At 31.1% G+C, this 16,530-nt stretch overlaps 1 long non-coding RNA gene across 2 annotated transcripts; it reads left to right on the forward strand.

The window, feature by feature from the left end:
- Window positions 1-5,881: 5,881 nt before the first annotated feature.
- On the forward strand, window positions 5,882-11,311 carry LOC127729506 (uncharacterized). 2 transcript variants are annotated; one of them, XR_007994658.1, is made up of 4 exons: window positions 5,882-6,264; window positions 7,186-7,258; window positions 7,605-7,668; window positions 10,114-11,311. It is a non-coding gene; the product is annotated as an uncharacterized LOC127729506 (long non-coding RNA). The 2 variants fall into 2 exon arrangements; XR_007994657.1 differs by lacking the exon at window positions 5,882-6,264 and having other exon boundaries at window positions 6,273-7,258.
- Window positions 11,312-16,530: the final 5,219 nt, after the last annotated feature.

Consider the following 16,530-nt stretch of genomic DNA (forward strand, 5'->3'; position numbering starts at 1 on the left):
GTTTCCTCAAAGAATTGATGGTGAGGTAGCTGCGGAACCGTAGCTCTTAGGTCCTTGTGATATTTTTTGACTATTTGAGGACCATCTATGTTCAATTAATATCATAAGGACCAAAGAGCTATGGTTCCACAGCTATAAATAGTATGGTTGGTTGATCTATTTCATTTTATATTTTCATGTATATTGTTGTATATATATTTATTTTTTAAATAGGTTTCTTCAAAGAATTGATGGTAAGATAGCTGCGGAACCGTAGCTCTTAGGTCTTTATAATATATCATAAGGACCTAATTAAGAGCTATGGTTCTGCACCTAATAGTAAGATTGGTAGATTTATTTCATTTTATTTATTTTCATGTATATTGTTGTATATTTATTTATTTTTATATAGGTTTCTTCAAAGAATTGATGGTAAGGTAGCTGCGGAACCTTAGGTCTTTATAATATATCATAAGGACTTAATTAAGAGCTATGGTTCCGCACCTAAAAGTAAGATTAGTAGATTTATTTCATTTTATTTATTTTCATGTATATTGTTGTATATTTATTTATTTTTATATAGGTTTCTTTAAAGAATTGATGGTAAGGTAGCAGCTGAACCGTAGCTCTTAGGTCTTTATAATATATCATAAGGACCTAATTAAGAGCTATGGTTCTGCACCTAATAGTAAGATTGGTTGATTTATTTCATTTTATATATTTTCATGTATATATGGTTGTATATATATTTATTTTTTATATAGGTTTTTTCATGGAATTGATGGTAAGGAAGATGCAGAACCATAGCTCTTAGGTCTATATAATATATCATAAGGACCTAATTAAGAGCTATGGTTCTGCACCTAATAGTAAGATTGGTTGATTTATTTCATTTTATATATTTTCATGTATATTGTTGTATATATATTTATTTTTTATATAGGTTACTTCACAGAATTGATGGTAAGGTAGCTGCAGAACCATAGCTCTTAGGTCTTTATAATATATCATAAGGACCTAATTAAGAGCTATTGTTCCGCACCTAATAGTAAGATTGGTTGATTTATTCCATTTGATATATTTCCATGTATATTGTTGTATATATATTTATTTTTTATATAGGTTTCTTCAAAGAATTGATGTTAAGGTAGCTGTGGAATAGTAGCTCTTAGGTCTTTGTAATATATCATAAGGACCTAATTAAGAGCTATGGTTCTGCACCTAATAGTAAGATTGGTAGAATTATTTCATTTTATTTATTTTCATGTATATTGTTGTATATATATTTATTTTTTATATAGGTTTCTTCAAAGAATTGATGGTAAGGTAGCTGCAGAACCATAAAGCTTAGGTCTTTATAATATATCATAATGACCTAATTAAGAGCTATGGTTCCGCACCTAAAAGTAAGATTGGTAGATTTATTTCATTTTATTTATTTTCATGTATATTGTTGTATATTTATTTATTTTTTATATACTGGTAGGTTTCTTCAAAGAATTGATGGTAAGGTAGCTGTGGAACCATAGCTCTTAAGTCTTGATAATATATCATAAGGACCTAATTAAGAGCTATGGTTCCGCACCTAATAGTAAGATTGGTTGATTTATTTCATTTTATACATTTTCATGTATATTGTTTTATATATATATTTATTTTTTATATAGGTCTCTTCAAAGAATTGATGGTAAGGTAGCTGCTGAGCTGTAGTTCTTTGGTCTTAATAATATATCATAAGGACCTAATTAAGAGCTACGGGTCCGCACCTATTAGTGAGATTGGTTGATTTATTTCATTTTATATATTTTCATGTATATTGTTGTATATATATTTATTTTTTATATAGGTTTCTTCAAAAGAATTGATGGTAAGGTAGCTGCGGAACCGTAGCTCTTAGGTCTTTATAATATATCATAAGGACCTAATTAAGAGCTACGATTCCGCACCTAATAGTAAGATTGGTTGATTTATTTCATTTTATATATTTTCATGTATATTGTTGTATATATATTTATTTTTTATATAGGTTTCTTCAAAGAATTGATGGTAAGGTAGCTGGGGAACCGTAGCTCTTAGGTCTTTATGATATATCATAAGGACCTAATTAAGAGCTATGGATCTATACCTAATATTAAGATTGGTTGATTTATTTCATTTTATATATTTTCATGTGTATATGGTTGTATATATATTTATTTTTTATATAGGTTTCTTCTAAGAATTGATGGTAAGGTAGCTGCGGAACCGTAGCTCTTAGGTCTTTATAATATATCATAAGGACCTAATTAAGAGCTACGGTTCAGCACCTAATAGTAAGATTAGTTGATTTATTTCATTTTATATATTTTCATGTAAATTGTTGTATATATATATTTATTTTTGATATAGGTTTCTTTAAAGAATTGATGGTAAGGTAGCTGCGGAACAATAGCTCTTAGGTCTTTATAATATATCATAAGGACCTAATTGAGAGCTATGGTTCTGCACCTAATAGTAAGATTGGTTGATTTATTTCATTTTGTATATTTTCATGTATATTGTTGTAAATATATTTATTTTTCATATAGCTTTCCTCAAAGAATTGATGGTGAGGTAGCTGCGGAACCGTAGCTCTTAGGTCCTTGTGATATTTTTTGACTATTTGAGGACCAGCTATGTTCAATTAATATCATAAGGACCAAAGAGCTATGGTTCCACAGCTATAAATAGTATGGTTGGTTGATCTATTTCATTTTATATTTTCATGTATATTGTTGTATATATATTTATTTTTTAAATAGGTTTCTTCAAAGAATTGATGGTAAGATAGCTGCGGAACCGTAGCTCTTAGGTCTTTATAATATATCATAAGGACCTAATTAAGAGCTATGATTCTGCACCTAATAGTAAGATTGGTAGATTTATTTCATTTTATTTATTTTCATGTATATTGTTGTATATTTATTTATTTTTATATAGGTTTCTTCAAAGAATTGATGGTAAGGTAGCTGCGGAACCTTAGGTCTTTATAATATATCATAAGGACTTAATTAAGAGCTATGGTTCCGCACCTAAAAGTAAGATTAGTAGATTTATTTCATTTTATTTATTTTCATGTATATTGTTGTATATTTATTTATTTTTATATAGGTTTCTTTAAAGAATTGATGGTAAGGTAGCAGCTGAACCGTAGCTCTTAGGTCTTTATAATATATCATAAGGACCTAATTAAGAGCTATGGTTCTGCACCTAATAGTAAGATTGGTTGATTTATTTCATTTTATATATTTTCATGTATATATGGTTGTATATATATTTATTTTTTATATAGGTTTTTTCATAGAATTGATGGTAAGGAAGCTGCGGAACCGTAGCTCTTAGGTCTTTATAATATATCATAAGGACCTAATTAAGAGCTATGGTTCCGCACCTAATAGTAAGATTGGTTGATTTATTTCATTTTATATATTTTCATGTATATATGGTTGTATATATATTTATTTTTTATATAGGTTTTTTCATGGAATTGATGGTAAGGAAGATGCAGAACCGTAGCTCTTAGGTCTTTATAATATATCATAAGGACCTAATTAAGAGCTATGGTTCTGCACCTAATAGTAAGATTGGTTGATTTATTTCATTTTATATATTTTCATGTATATTGTTGTATATATATTTATTTTTTATATAGGTTACTTCACAGAATTGATGGTAAGGTAGCTGCAGAACCATAGCTCTTAGGTCTTTATAATATATCATAAGGACCTAATTAAGAGCTATTGTTCCGCACCTAATAGTAAGATTGGTTGATTTATTTCATTTTATATATTTCCATGTATATTGTTGTATATATATTTATTTTTTATATAGGTTTCTTCAAAGAATTGATGTTAAGGTAGCTGTGGAATAGTAGCTCTTAGGTCTTTATAATATATCATAAGGACCTAATTAAGAGCTATGGTTCTGCACCTAATAGTAAGATTGGTAGAATTATTTCATTTTATTTATTTTCATGTATATTGTTGTATATTTATTTATTTTTATATAGGTTTCTTCAAAGAATTGATGGTAAGGTAGCTGCAGAACCATAACGCTTAGGTCTTTATAATATATCATAATGACCTAATTAAGAGCTATGGTTCCGCACCTAAAAGTAAGATTGGTAGATTTATTTCATTTAATTATTTTCATGTATATTGTTGTATATTTATTTATTTTTATATAGGTTTCTGCAAAGAATTGATGGTAAGGTAGCTGTGGAACCGTAGCTCTTAGGTCTTTATAATTTATCATAAGGACCTATTTAAGAGCTATGGTTCCGCACCTAATAGTAAGATTGGTTGATTTATTTCATTTTATATATTTTCATGTATATATGGTTGTATATATATTTATTTTTTATATAGGTTTTTGTCGAGCCTGCGACTTTTGTCGCAGAAAGCTCGACATAGGGATAGTGATCCGGCTGCGGCGGTGGCGGTGGCGTTAGCTAACTTCTTAAAAGCTTTATATTTTAGAAGGTGGAAGGTCTGGATGCTTCATACTTTGTATATGGATACCTCATGTTACGAAGTTTCCGTCAGTCACATGTCCAATGTCCTTGACCTCATTTTCATGGTTCAGTGACTACTTGAAAAAAAAGTTCAGATTTTTTGTAATGTTAAATTCTCTCTTATAAGTAATAGGATAACTATATTTGGTATGTGCGTACCTTGCAAGGTCCTCATGCCTGTCAGACAGTTTTCACTTGACCTCGACCTCATTTCATGGATCAGTGAACTATGTTAAGTTTTGGTGGTCAAGTCCATATCTCAGATACTATAAGCAATAGGTCTAGTATATTTGGTGTATGGAAGGACTGTAAGGTGTACATGTCCAACTGTCAGGTGTCATCTGACCTTGACCTCATTTTCATGGTTCAGTGGTTATAGTTAAGTTTTTGTGTTTTGGTCTGTTTTTCTTATACTGTATGCAATAGGTCTACTATATTTGGTGTATGGAACGATTGTAAGGTGTACATGTCTAGCTGGCAGGTGTCATCTGACCTTGACCTCATTTTCATGGTTCAGTGGTCAAAGTAATTTTTTTGAGTTTTGGTCTTTTTTTCTAATACTATATGCAATAGTTCAACTATATTTGGTGTATGGAAATATTTTATGATCTAGTTGTCAGTCACGCAGTTTTTTTTTATACCTTGACCTCATTTTCAAGGTTCATTGCTCAGTGTTAAGTTTTTGTTTTTTGGTCTGTTTTTCTTAAACTATAAGCAATAGGTCAACTCTATTTGTTGTATGGAAGAATTGTTAGCTGTACATGCCTGCCTAGCATGGTTCATCTGACCTTGACCTCATTTTCATGGTTCATTGGTCAATGTTTAGTTTACTTGGTTAATGTTAAGTTTATGTGACAGTTGTAATAAAGCTTTATATTTAGGACTATCAACATAATATCAATGATTAGTAAAGAAGGCGAGACATTTGCATGTGCACTCTTGTTTCATAGAATTGATGGTAAGGAAGCTGCGGAACCGTAGCTCACAGGTCTTTATAATATATCATAAGGACCTAATTAAGAGCTATGGTTCCGCACCTAATAGTAAGATTGGTTGATTTATTTTATTTTATAAATTTTCATGTATATTGTATATATATTTATTTTTTATATAGGTTTCTTCACAGAATTGATGGTAAGGTAGCTGCAGAACCATAGCTCTTAGGTCTTTATAATATATCATAAGGACCTAATTAAGAGCTATGGTTCTGCACCTAATAGTAAGATTGGTTGATTTATTTCATTTTATATATTTTCATGTATATTGTTGTATATATATTTATTTTTTATATAGGTTTCTTCAAAGAACTGATGGTAAGGTAGCTGCGGAACTGTAGCCCTTAAGTCTCTTTGATATTTTAGACTATTTGAGGAACATCTATGTTCAATAAAATAAATTTGTAATAAAATCTATGTTCCGCAAAATAAATTTGACCCCTGTTTTATATAACACGGTAGTTTCTCACTTTCCATTTTGGTCAGATTCTTTTAATCATATGCATTTGCTTTGCAAATGAATGTTTTTCATTGGATAATTTAACAGTTTTTCCTATTTTATTATATTTTATGATAAATTAGAGTTCAAACTTGTGTATCGTTACTTTTGTTGACTAGTATATTTATATTTCATTTCAGTTCACTCACAGATGTTTAATTTGTAATTTTGGATTTTTGCAGATTCAGCTTAGAGAGGATGTTTCAGTTGTCGACCTTGAATATGGCTAACAGACCAGGAAGAGTGGCATATAGATTTCCGTAACTCTATACTCTATACTCTATACTCTATATATTTTATTTTTATCACAGATGAAGCTAAATCTACTGTAAGCTTTTAAGAGAGCCTGCTTTGATAGAAGTGACAACAATTTTTCAAACATCACTAATCTTTATTATTTGTTTCCATTACAGAGTTCTTACGGAGATATATAGGTTACAATACTGTATTTATTATTTCTGATGGTCTTTATATGTCCTATGTGTGTAATTGTTTGTCTTAAAGAAATAAAATATGGTATTGACTATTGATTTTAATGGGATAAAACAAACAGAAGAAATCAACTTAAATACCTTTATAAAGTATCAACACCATTTTAAGAAAGTTTTGCAAATACTAATGGTATGATATTATACACCATTACATGTACATTGGCCAGTTGAATTCTTATCAGGATAATTAAAACAAAAAAAATTAAAAGATAACTGTATTAGACATTATAAATGTTTTTCTCACAGTAGCCAATTGTGAATGGTGAGAACATATTTTCCAAGTTAGAAAACTGAAAACTAAAAATTGTGAAAACATCTACCCGACCGAGAATTATTTTACCAGTTTAATATTTAAAGAAACAATTTGTACCAAGTATATTAACAAGATTTTCTAAAAAAAATAGCAAGAGTAAATCCTGAGATTGGAATAGAGCTTCCAAGATTTGTTAATTCAATGGGAGATAACTCTGTAAAATATGCAGATTTTAATGCAGTTGATATTCAAATCATTATTCTTTGACTTCCTTTTAGTTTTCCATCTTTATATATTAATTTTACAAACTTAGGTGTTGATGTTATACTATTGTGAACATGTAGTAAGAAATCAAAACAATATTTAGTAAATGTTTATGTTGACAGAAATGGATTTATAAAATATATAATAATGTATCCATTTTAATTCCTTTTTAGGTAACCTTTCTGTGACATGATTTTCATGGTGTTGGATTATAAAACTTTGGGGTCTAATACATCTAAAAGGAAGGTAAGTACCAGAATGTTATTCCAGTTTTGAAGAGAAATAAAAAACCAAATGTATTATAAAATTTCTTTGGAAAATTCTCTCTAGGCTTTTAGGAGTTGGTCAGAAGTCTACTCTTTCGTTTATCACTACCATTATATAAGTAAATCTAAGGATCTGATGTAATTACATTAAAAGTTTGCTGGGTTGCTGGATAGCTTTAGACGATTTATAATTACACAATTTATACACATGTTCTCAACATCTATTACACATTTATAGACTACCATTGTTTATATTAAATATATATAAGTATACCAACAATGATCAGTTTAAACAATTTTTGATGATGAAGCAGTTTATATTTCAGGTTAACATCACAGCTTGTCTGTAAGGATTGAGGTTAGGAATGGCCATTGGAGCTGACTTTTTTGGTAAGAGAATTAGTACATAGATTTATGAACTATTCAACTTAGAGCATGTCACTAGATTTTTGTCTTGCTTGACAGAGTCAAAAAGCGAGACTTAGGTATGCTGTTTTCGGCGGCGGTGGCGGTGTCAACAATGTATTAGTTTGTGATTAGGTCTAGTTTGTGGTGAACCACAAGTTGTAGGTCAATCATATTTGGTATACAGTTGTATTAGCATTGGCACATCTCAATTCCATGGAGATTATTTGGCCCTGCCCCCTCAGTCATGGTCTATTGACTTTGAAACTTTTGCTTATTTTACATGTATTAGTTTGTGATTAGGTCAGGGACTTTTCTATACTAACGGGACTCGTCTCTATTGATTTTAACTGATTACTAAGCCGCCTGTTTAAAGCTACCACCCAACAATAAACTTAGTTTCGTATCTCTGATATACGATGCTAGTAGTTATTTGCGTATTTCACAGTTCATTGTAATTATATAATTATTATTAGTTGTTAATATAGAATCTGATTAATAGCCATTTACGATGACAAAAAATATAAGATTTTGAAAGAATGATGAATTATTAAACTTAGACGTATCGTTTTAAAGAACATCCCACGTGTGTAAAATGGTTTACCGTATCAAACAAGATGGCGGCTACTGAAAATTCAACGAACAAATACCTCAAAGTTCAAAGATCAATATTTAAAAAACGATCCGAGAAATCTTTTGAAAAACAACATTTTGCAATGACAAAATGTATAAAATTTCATAAAAACGAGTTTTTGTTAAACTTGAACATATAGTTATGAAGAACACTCCGTAAATGGGAAATGATTTGCTATAAAGTCACGTGACATCAGCTACGGCCGAGATCAGTCTGATAATTTGTATAGACATCGTTATAAGTGACCACAGTCCCGTTAGTATAGAAAGTCCCTGGGTAGGTCAATGATATTTGGTATGCAGTTGTATAAGCATTGGCACATCTCATTTCCATGTAGATTATTTGGCTCAGCCCCCTCAGTCATGGTCTATTGACTTTGAAAATTTTGCTTAGTTAACATGTAGCCTCTAGCCTTTGTTAGTCTTGTATTATTTTTAATTTTAGTTTCTTGTGTACAATTTGGAGTTTAGTATGGCGTTCATTATGACTGAACTAGTATATATATTTGTTTAGGGGCCAGCTGAAGGACGCCTCCGGGTGCGGGAATTTCTTGCTACATTGAAGACCTGTTGGTGACCTTCTGCTGTTGTCTGTTCTATGGTCGGGTTGTTGTCTCTTTGACACATTCCCCATTTCCATTCTCAATTTTATTAGTTTGTGATTAGGTCAGTTCAAGAGGAACTATTAGTGGTAGGCCAATGTTAATTGGTATTCAGTTGTATAAGCATTAGCACATCTCATTTCAATGGAGAATATTTGGCCCCATCCCCTCAGTCATGGCCTATTGACTTTGAAACTTGCTTAGTTTACATATATTAGTTTGTGATAAGATCAGTTTAAGATGAACTGCTAATATGTTAAGTTAATGATATTTGGTATGCAAATTTATTGGCATTTATAAGTATCGTTTCCATGGAGATTATATAGCTCCACCAGCTCTTCATGGTTCATTGACTTTGAAACTTTTACATAGTTTACTACAAGTTAATGATTGTGTTTAGGTTTGTTTAAAGGGAACAACTTATAATAAGTCAATGATATTTGGTGTGCAGTTGTATTAGCATTGGTGCATCTCATTTACATGAAGATGGTTTAGCCATGTACCTCAGTCATGGTTCATTGACTTTGAATATTAGCCTAACTTGTTAAGTATTGCCATTTTAATTTCAACATTTGCATAATCAAAATTACAAAAAATTGAGACATATCTCTATGATAACAGTTTATTCATGTTATAAGTGTATGTATAATTCGGAAGGGGGTATCAAGATACAAGTAAGGGAAGTCAAAGATTTGAATTTTGGATATCTTCTCTCTGTTTTTTTTTTATCTAAATTAATCCCACTATATAGAACTAAGAAATGTAGTATGATTGCCAACGAGATATTAATCAACCAATAACCACATGACAAGGATGTTAGCAACTATAGAATGCCATTTTATGGTCTTCAACAATGAGCAAAACCTATTCTGTATTGTAAGCTATATAAGGCCCCAACATGACAAAATGTGAAATATAATTCATATGAGAAAACCAATGACTTGATATAGGATAAAACAATAAACAAAACAAATATGATAGACAACAAACAACGACTTGTTTTTCATCTTTTTTTGCCAACAAAGACTGGTAGTCTAAAAGTTATGTCCACGAGTCACTTTAAAGCTAGGTAAAGAAATGTTATATGCATCATAATTGTAATGCCCAGGTAATTATTCTTTTGCATTAAATATTGTTTCAATTATTTTCACATAGTTTTGACAGATATGTTTAAGAATGAATATTTCTTTTTCAGGTAACTTTAACTGTGGCTGCATGAAAATGATTGGGTGACTGTACCAGTAAAGAATGTAATTCAGAAAATGTTTATAATTTTTTACAAAAAAACAAATAGTGTAAAGATTCTCCATTTTCAACAAGATTGTAAGTTATAGATAACTTATTTTGAATTTTAAAATCTCTCTTTTTTTTACCATTAAAACCAAAGGATATATTCAGGTAGCTCTACTCATGTCCATTCTTGACATTTTTTTTGTCATGCATATTGATACTGAATTGGTTTTTGGTATGTATAGTTTTGTTTTGAGTTCATAGTTCAGATTCAATCATGTATTCATTATTTTTGTTCCCCTGTGGCTAGATTTAATTGGTACTTAGAAAATGAATTGAAATGGACCAATTTTATTTGAAGACCTACTCTTTTAGATATATTAATAATGGTCCGTGTCTAGTCAAAACACTTCCAGAAGATTAAGGATGGAGAATCTAAAAAAAAAAAGAAAAAATGAAATGTATATTTTGGCTTTCACCGTTGTTAAATATATATCTTTTCCGACTTTTTTCGTTTTTTTATGCCCCTGCCATAGGGAAAGGACGTCCTTCTGTGCTTTTGTTGTTCCTTTTGTCCCATTTTTGTTTCTGCACTAAATTTTAAGAGTAATGCCCCTTTATCAGTTGGAAAGTTGCAAATTTGGGCAGTGAGTCACTTACTTTTCTAGAGTTATGCTCCTTTTTCAATTTTTAAAATTGCAAAGCTTGAGCAAGGGCATCGTGTCCTCAGACACATTCTTCTTTTATTTTTTAGCTGAGTTTAATATAATTTATATTTTTATCAATTGTTTTGTTCTTAATAATTATACATTTTTTTATACTGTCTAAAGTATACTTCCTGAGACGGTCTTTAGAGCATTAGGTTTTGGACTCAGGTTTCCAACATTTTCCCACTACAAATTCAGTTTTTAAAGAAGTTTGACCAAGTTCACTCGTTTTAGTTGGTTGTCATGGTTGTTCCTGGCAGGGAGATTGTTGATGATAGAGATTTTGTCATTATTTAGTATTTAACTTGAAATACAGCATAGAAGCATTTCATCAATTATAATTTTTATGATTATCTTTTATGTATATATGCTTACAATTTGTATACATGGATATTGTTTTAAAAATCATTAAAATCTGGTGTCCAGAAGAGCTGTCTGGGTTATCAGGAACATGAATATATTGTTAGTTTTGTTTAAGCCTAAATATTTAAGGGATGATAGAAGTTATTTGAGAATGTCATGGACCATAAAAGTACAGGTCAAGTTAGATTTTGATTTTTATACCCCACGCAAAAAAGTTGCAGAGGGTATAATGTTTTTGACCCATCCGTCTGTCCGTCTGTCTGTCCGTTAGTCAGTCAGTCCTGTTCTTGTCATCGCAACTCCTCTGAAATCATTCACTCATTCATTTTTAATTTTGGTATTTCATTTACTGTTTTTTTTTTCTGCATGCAGGTGTATCTGCTCAATTACCTGGTATTAGATCTAATGCCAGTAACAGGAAAGAGGTTTCTGAAATTAGGAGTGTTTCACATGATTTTATTTCAATCACTCAGTTAAGTTTAGTTTATGACTATTTTATTTCTGATCGAGACAAAAGGGATAGCCACAACTTATGAACTTGTAGAAATTGTATAAATGGATTCAAGTTAATATTTCGAAAGACGCACACTGCATACATATGGGATAAAAACACGTTGTTTAGGTCCTTCGTGGTTTTTTTATTCACTTTTGTGCTACATTGTGCTCTCTACACAAATGAGATCCTTTGCAGTGTTTTTAGAGGCCAGTATGTGTACATGTATGTTGTGGGACTTGTGTCACATGTTGATTTGAAAAAGCAGAGCTTAATACCAACACTTAACATCCTCCATCCTAACCTTTAAAAAAATCTCCTGTGAAATTACAAGGCCAAATTTACCAGACTTTATCTGAATGCTTCTTAGAGTATCTGGTTTAGAAAGACTTGGCCACTGATGCTTAAGAAAGAACATAGGCCTAGGGTAAAATGCACTTTTTGGCTTGACTTTCAATAATTAAAGCAGCTAGCAAGAGTAAACAGTTCAGATTTATCTCTATGTAATTTTCAGAAAAATAGGACAATCCAGTTTTAAATTTTTTCTTTATTATTTTGGTTTGATACCACTGCATGTGGACTACCAGCCCCAAGGGTATCAGTAATCAATACTTGGGTATTGACATGATTTATAACAAACTTTTCTTAAATTGTCCGTTTATAAATTATAAAATTATTAAGAAACTATTAGGTTTCAACTCCCTGAGACAAAAGATGACCTTAGAAGGATTTGGCTTTTATTTTTAGTAGATATAAGAAAATGTGGTATGAGTGCCAATGAGACAACTCTCCATCCAAGTCAAAATTTATAAAAGTAAACCATTATAGGTCAAAGCACGGTCTTCAACACAGAGCCTTGGCTGACACCGAACAGCAAGCTATAAAGGGCCCCAAAAATTAATAGTGTAAAACCGTTCAAACGGGAAAACCAACGGTCTAATCTATATAAAAAAACGAGAAACGAGACACACTTATGAACCACATAAACAAACGACAACTACTGAACATCAGATTCCTTATAATCATGTCAATACCCAAGTATTGATTACTGAAACCCTTGGGGGCTGGTAGTCCACATGCAGTGGTATCAACCCAAAATAGGTCCATTTTGGTGATAATAGCTCAACTGTTTTGGTTCTTATACAGCTTTGGCTTTCAAATATTTAGCTTTGAGCGTTCTTTAAGAAGGTTATTCCAGAAAAGAACTTCAGACACATGAAAATTACAGTGTTTTCATTTTTTTAATACTAATATAATAGATATTGAGAAACAGCAAACATTTTTGAACACCAGAACACTTAATTAGTTCTACAAGAGACATAAATACAAAGAGATTGGCAAGACCGTGAAATCACATTAATAGACCACTTTCCAGTTTGTTGCATTTCCGTCAAAATCTTTGGTTTTAGTGAACCTCATTTGTGCGTTTAGGGGCATCATCACTTTCTCCCCCTGTTGAGCGAGCGGTTGATAATATGATGCTATATTGACTTAAATTATCTTGCAAATTAAGTTCTTATAATTTATAATAAGCACTGCTGTCATTAGGGAATTTGATTAGAATATTAGATAATCATATCATTTTTTAATATGAAAAATGATTTTCTAATATAAATCAATATTAAAAAAAGGGAATAAATTCCTCAACGGCTTGCCATATATATTAGGGTCTGGATGGGCGTCCTTAATTTCTGTATACTATAAATTTTTAGGGCATTTTTCTTTATCTTAAAAAATAATGCTTATTCCGTAAAATGCTCTTGAAAATTATTTAAGGTGGATTAGCGGTATATATTTCCTCAGATAGAATTTTCTTGTACTTTGCCTTAATGAAGATTTTACTATGCTTTTTTTTAAAATATAATAAATAGTATGGGTAACTATTTTCCAAGCTACAAGTCGTGCAAAATTGCACAAATTTGCATAGATTGTTCATGAAAAAACACAATTTTGTGAACAAATAGAAATCTATGAGATAGAATTTAAAATAAAATATGAGAAGAAATTATTTTTTTTTTTAAGAAACAAGTGTGGATAGTATGATTGGATGTATGACAGTGTTTTATATGACAAAAAGAGTTCTATGTTTTATGTTTTATGTTTTCTATGTATTAACTGTGCTGCACAATGACAACCAACCTGAGCATTAGGAATGTTGTTAATTTAATATTTAGTTTTTTATGTTCAACACGGGCATGGAAGAGACACTAATTGCATTAATTACCAAATGATTATGATAGAATATGTTCCACATCTTTGATTTTGGATACATTTCGTAGCTAGGAGAGGAACACATAATAGGTTCATTTTTTCATAATGTGATTTTTTTATATGGGAGATGTTATCTGAGAACATGTATTTGCTTACTATTTGTATGGTTCTATTTATATTACTTTGTGGTGGATCGTCAGTATCATAAGTAAAAGATTTCGTTTAGATGTTGAAATTGTTTCTCAGATTACAATGATTTTTAGTAATGACAATGCCTGACATGATGCTTGGGGCTAGATGAGCTAGAAAGTAAACTTCTGTGTTATTTTTTATTAATTCTTTGAAAATATCTCCTCCAAAGCTGGTCAAAGCAAAAAAAAGTTTTGACCAGTATGAAAATGATATCAATAAAAGAACCTTTGTGAGCATGCTTCAAAGACTCATAACTAACTACAGAAGTCATCTGATAAAATTTCAAGTGGATATTATGAACATCTACTTAATATGTCTAAATATCCAAAAAGTTATAGTATTCAATATGAACAAGAGGCTCTCAAGAGCCTGAATCGCTCAGCTGTATTTCAGAGAAGATTTTTAAATGTTAGCAAACTCGATGAACAAATTGTGTAAAATTGTCTTTAAAGGGCAAAAACTCCTTAAGGGGTCAATTGACAATTTTGGTCATATAAACTTTTTTGTAGATCTTACTTTGCTGAACATTATTGCTGCTTACAGTTTATATATATCTATAATAATATTCAACATAATAACAAAAAAACTCCATAATTTTGTTAAAACTACCAATTCGGTGGCTGCAACCCAACAATGGGTTGTTCGATTCGTCTGATAATTTCAGGGCCAATAGATCTTCACCAATTAAACAATTTTACCCCATGTCACATTTGCTCTAAAAGATTTAGTTTTTGAGATATAAGCCAAAAACTGCATTTGACCCTTATGTTCTATTTTTAGCCATGGCGGCCATGTTTGTCAGAGGAGAATATTTTTAAATGTTAGCAAACTTGATGAACAAATTGTGTAAAATTGTCTTTAAAGGGCAATAACTCCTTAAGGGGTCAATTGACAATTATGGTCAAATAAACTTTTTTGTAGATCTTACTTTGTTGAACATTATTGCTGCTTATAGTTTAAATATATCTATAATAATATTCAAAATAATAACAAAAAACTGCAAAATTTTGTTAAAACTACCAATTCGGTGGCAGCAACCCAATAATGGGTTGTTCGACTTGTCTGAAAATTTCAGAGCTGATAGATCTTGCCCAATTGAACAATTTCACCCCATGTCAGATTTGCTCTAAAAGTTTTAGTTTTTGAGATACATGTATAAGCCAAAAACTGCATTTGACCCCTATGTTCTATTTTTAGCCATGGCGGCCATGATTGTCGATGGATCAAAACTTTGGATTCAATTTATAAACTAGATACCCTAAGGAACATTTAGTTAAAGTTTGAAGGTATTTGGCCCAGTAGTTTCAGAGGAGAAGATTTTTTAAATAGTTAACGAGGACAGACGACGATGACAGACGACGGACGCCAAGTGATGGCATAAGCTCACATGGGGCCCTTTGGGCCCCGGTCAGCTAAAAAGGTATTGCAAAAATATTCTCTTTTCAATTTTTTTTGTTATATGGATACAAATATAAGTGATACCTGGCAATACAGTAAGGCAGTTTTGTTGTGGTATGAAAGTGTAGTAATTAACATTTACTGTTAATTCACACAAATTAAGAAATAAACAAATGAATCATAAATGTTGAACATGTACAATGAAATATAGTTTTAGAAATCAATTAGTCCAGATAGGCCTTATAAATTTTGGTCTTTTTTTTAACATACTGAATGACCATTTACACTCAGGACTGATTCGTCAGTAGGCGCAGTACAGATGTATAATAAAATGCTCCGCTGGGGCGCAGCTTGATACGACCGCAGAGGTCGAACCCTGAACAGTTGGGGCAAGTATGGACACAACATTCAAGCTTGATACAGCACTGAATTTGGATTGTAATTAAATATTTGACACAGCATAGGTTTCTGACACAGAATGAATGTGGTCTAAGAACTTAAAAAAATTTAATTAACCTATTCAAACCATATCATTATTATTTGCTTTTATATATAAATCAGAAATAACCAATTTAAAATGGAAAATTTTAAAGAAAAAAAAGGAAACCCCCCCCAAATTTTTTGAACCCCCTTATGATTCATCACCCCCAAACTCAATCCCAGCCTTCCCTTTGTGGTATGGTACCTTGCAGTACAATTTCAGAGAGATCCATACATTTGAACACAAGTTATTGTCCTGAAACTAGAAAAATGCTTGTTTTTTTTGCCCCTTTATGGCCCCTAATTCCTAAAATTTTGAGGCAATTACCCCCAAAATCAATCCTAGCCTTTCCTTTGTGGTATGGTACCTTGCAGTACAATTTCAGAGAGATCCATACACTTGAACACAAGTTATTGTCTGGAAACTAGAAAAATGCTTATTTTTGGCCCCTTTTTGGCCCCTTATTCCTAAACGTTTTGGGCATTTACCCTTAAACTCAATTCCAGATTTCCCTTTGTGATATGGAACCTTATAGTA

This window comes from Mytilus californianus, unplaced genomic scaffold (genome assembly GCF_021869535.1).
Source record: "Mytilus californianus isolate M0D057914Y unplaced genomic scaffold, xbMytCali1.0.p SCAF_2, whole genome shotgun sequence".
Taxonomy (NCBI): domain Eukaryota; kingdom Metazoa; phylum Mollusca; class Bivalvia; order Mytilida; family Mytilidae; genus Mytilus; species Mytilus californianus.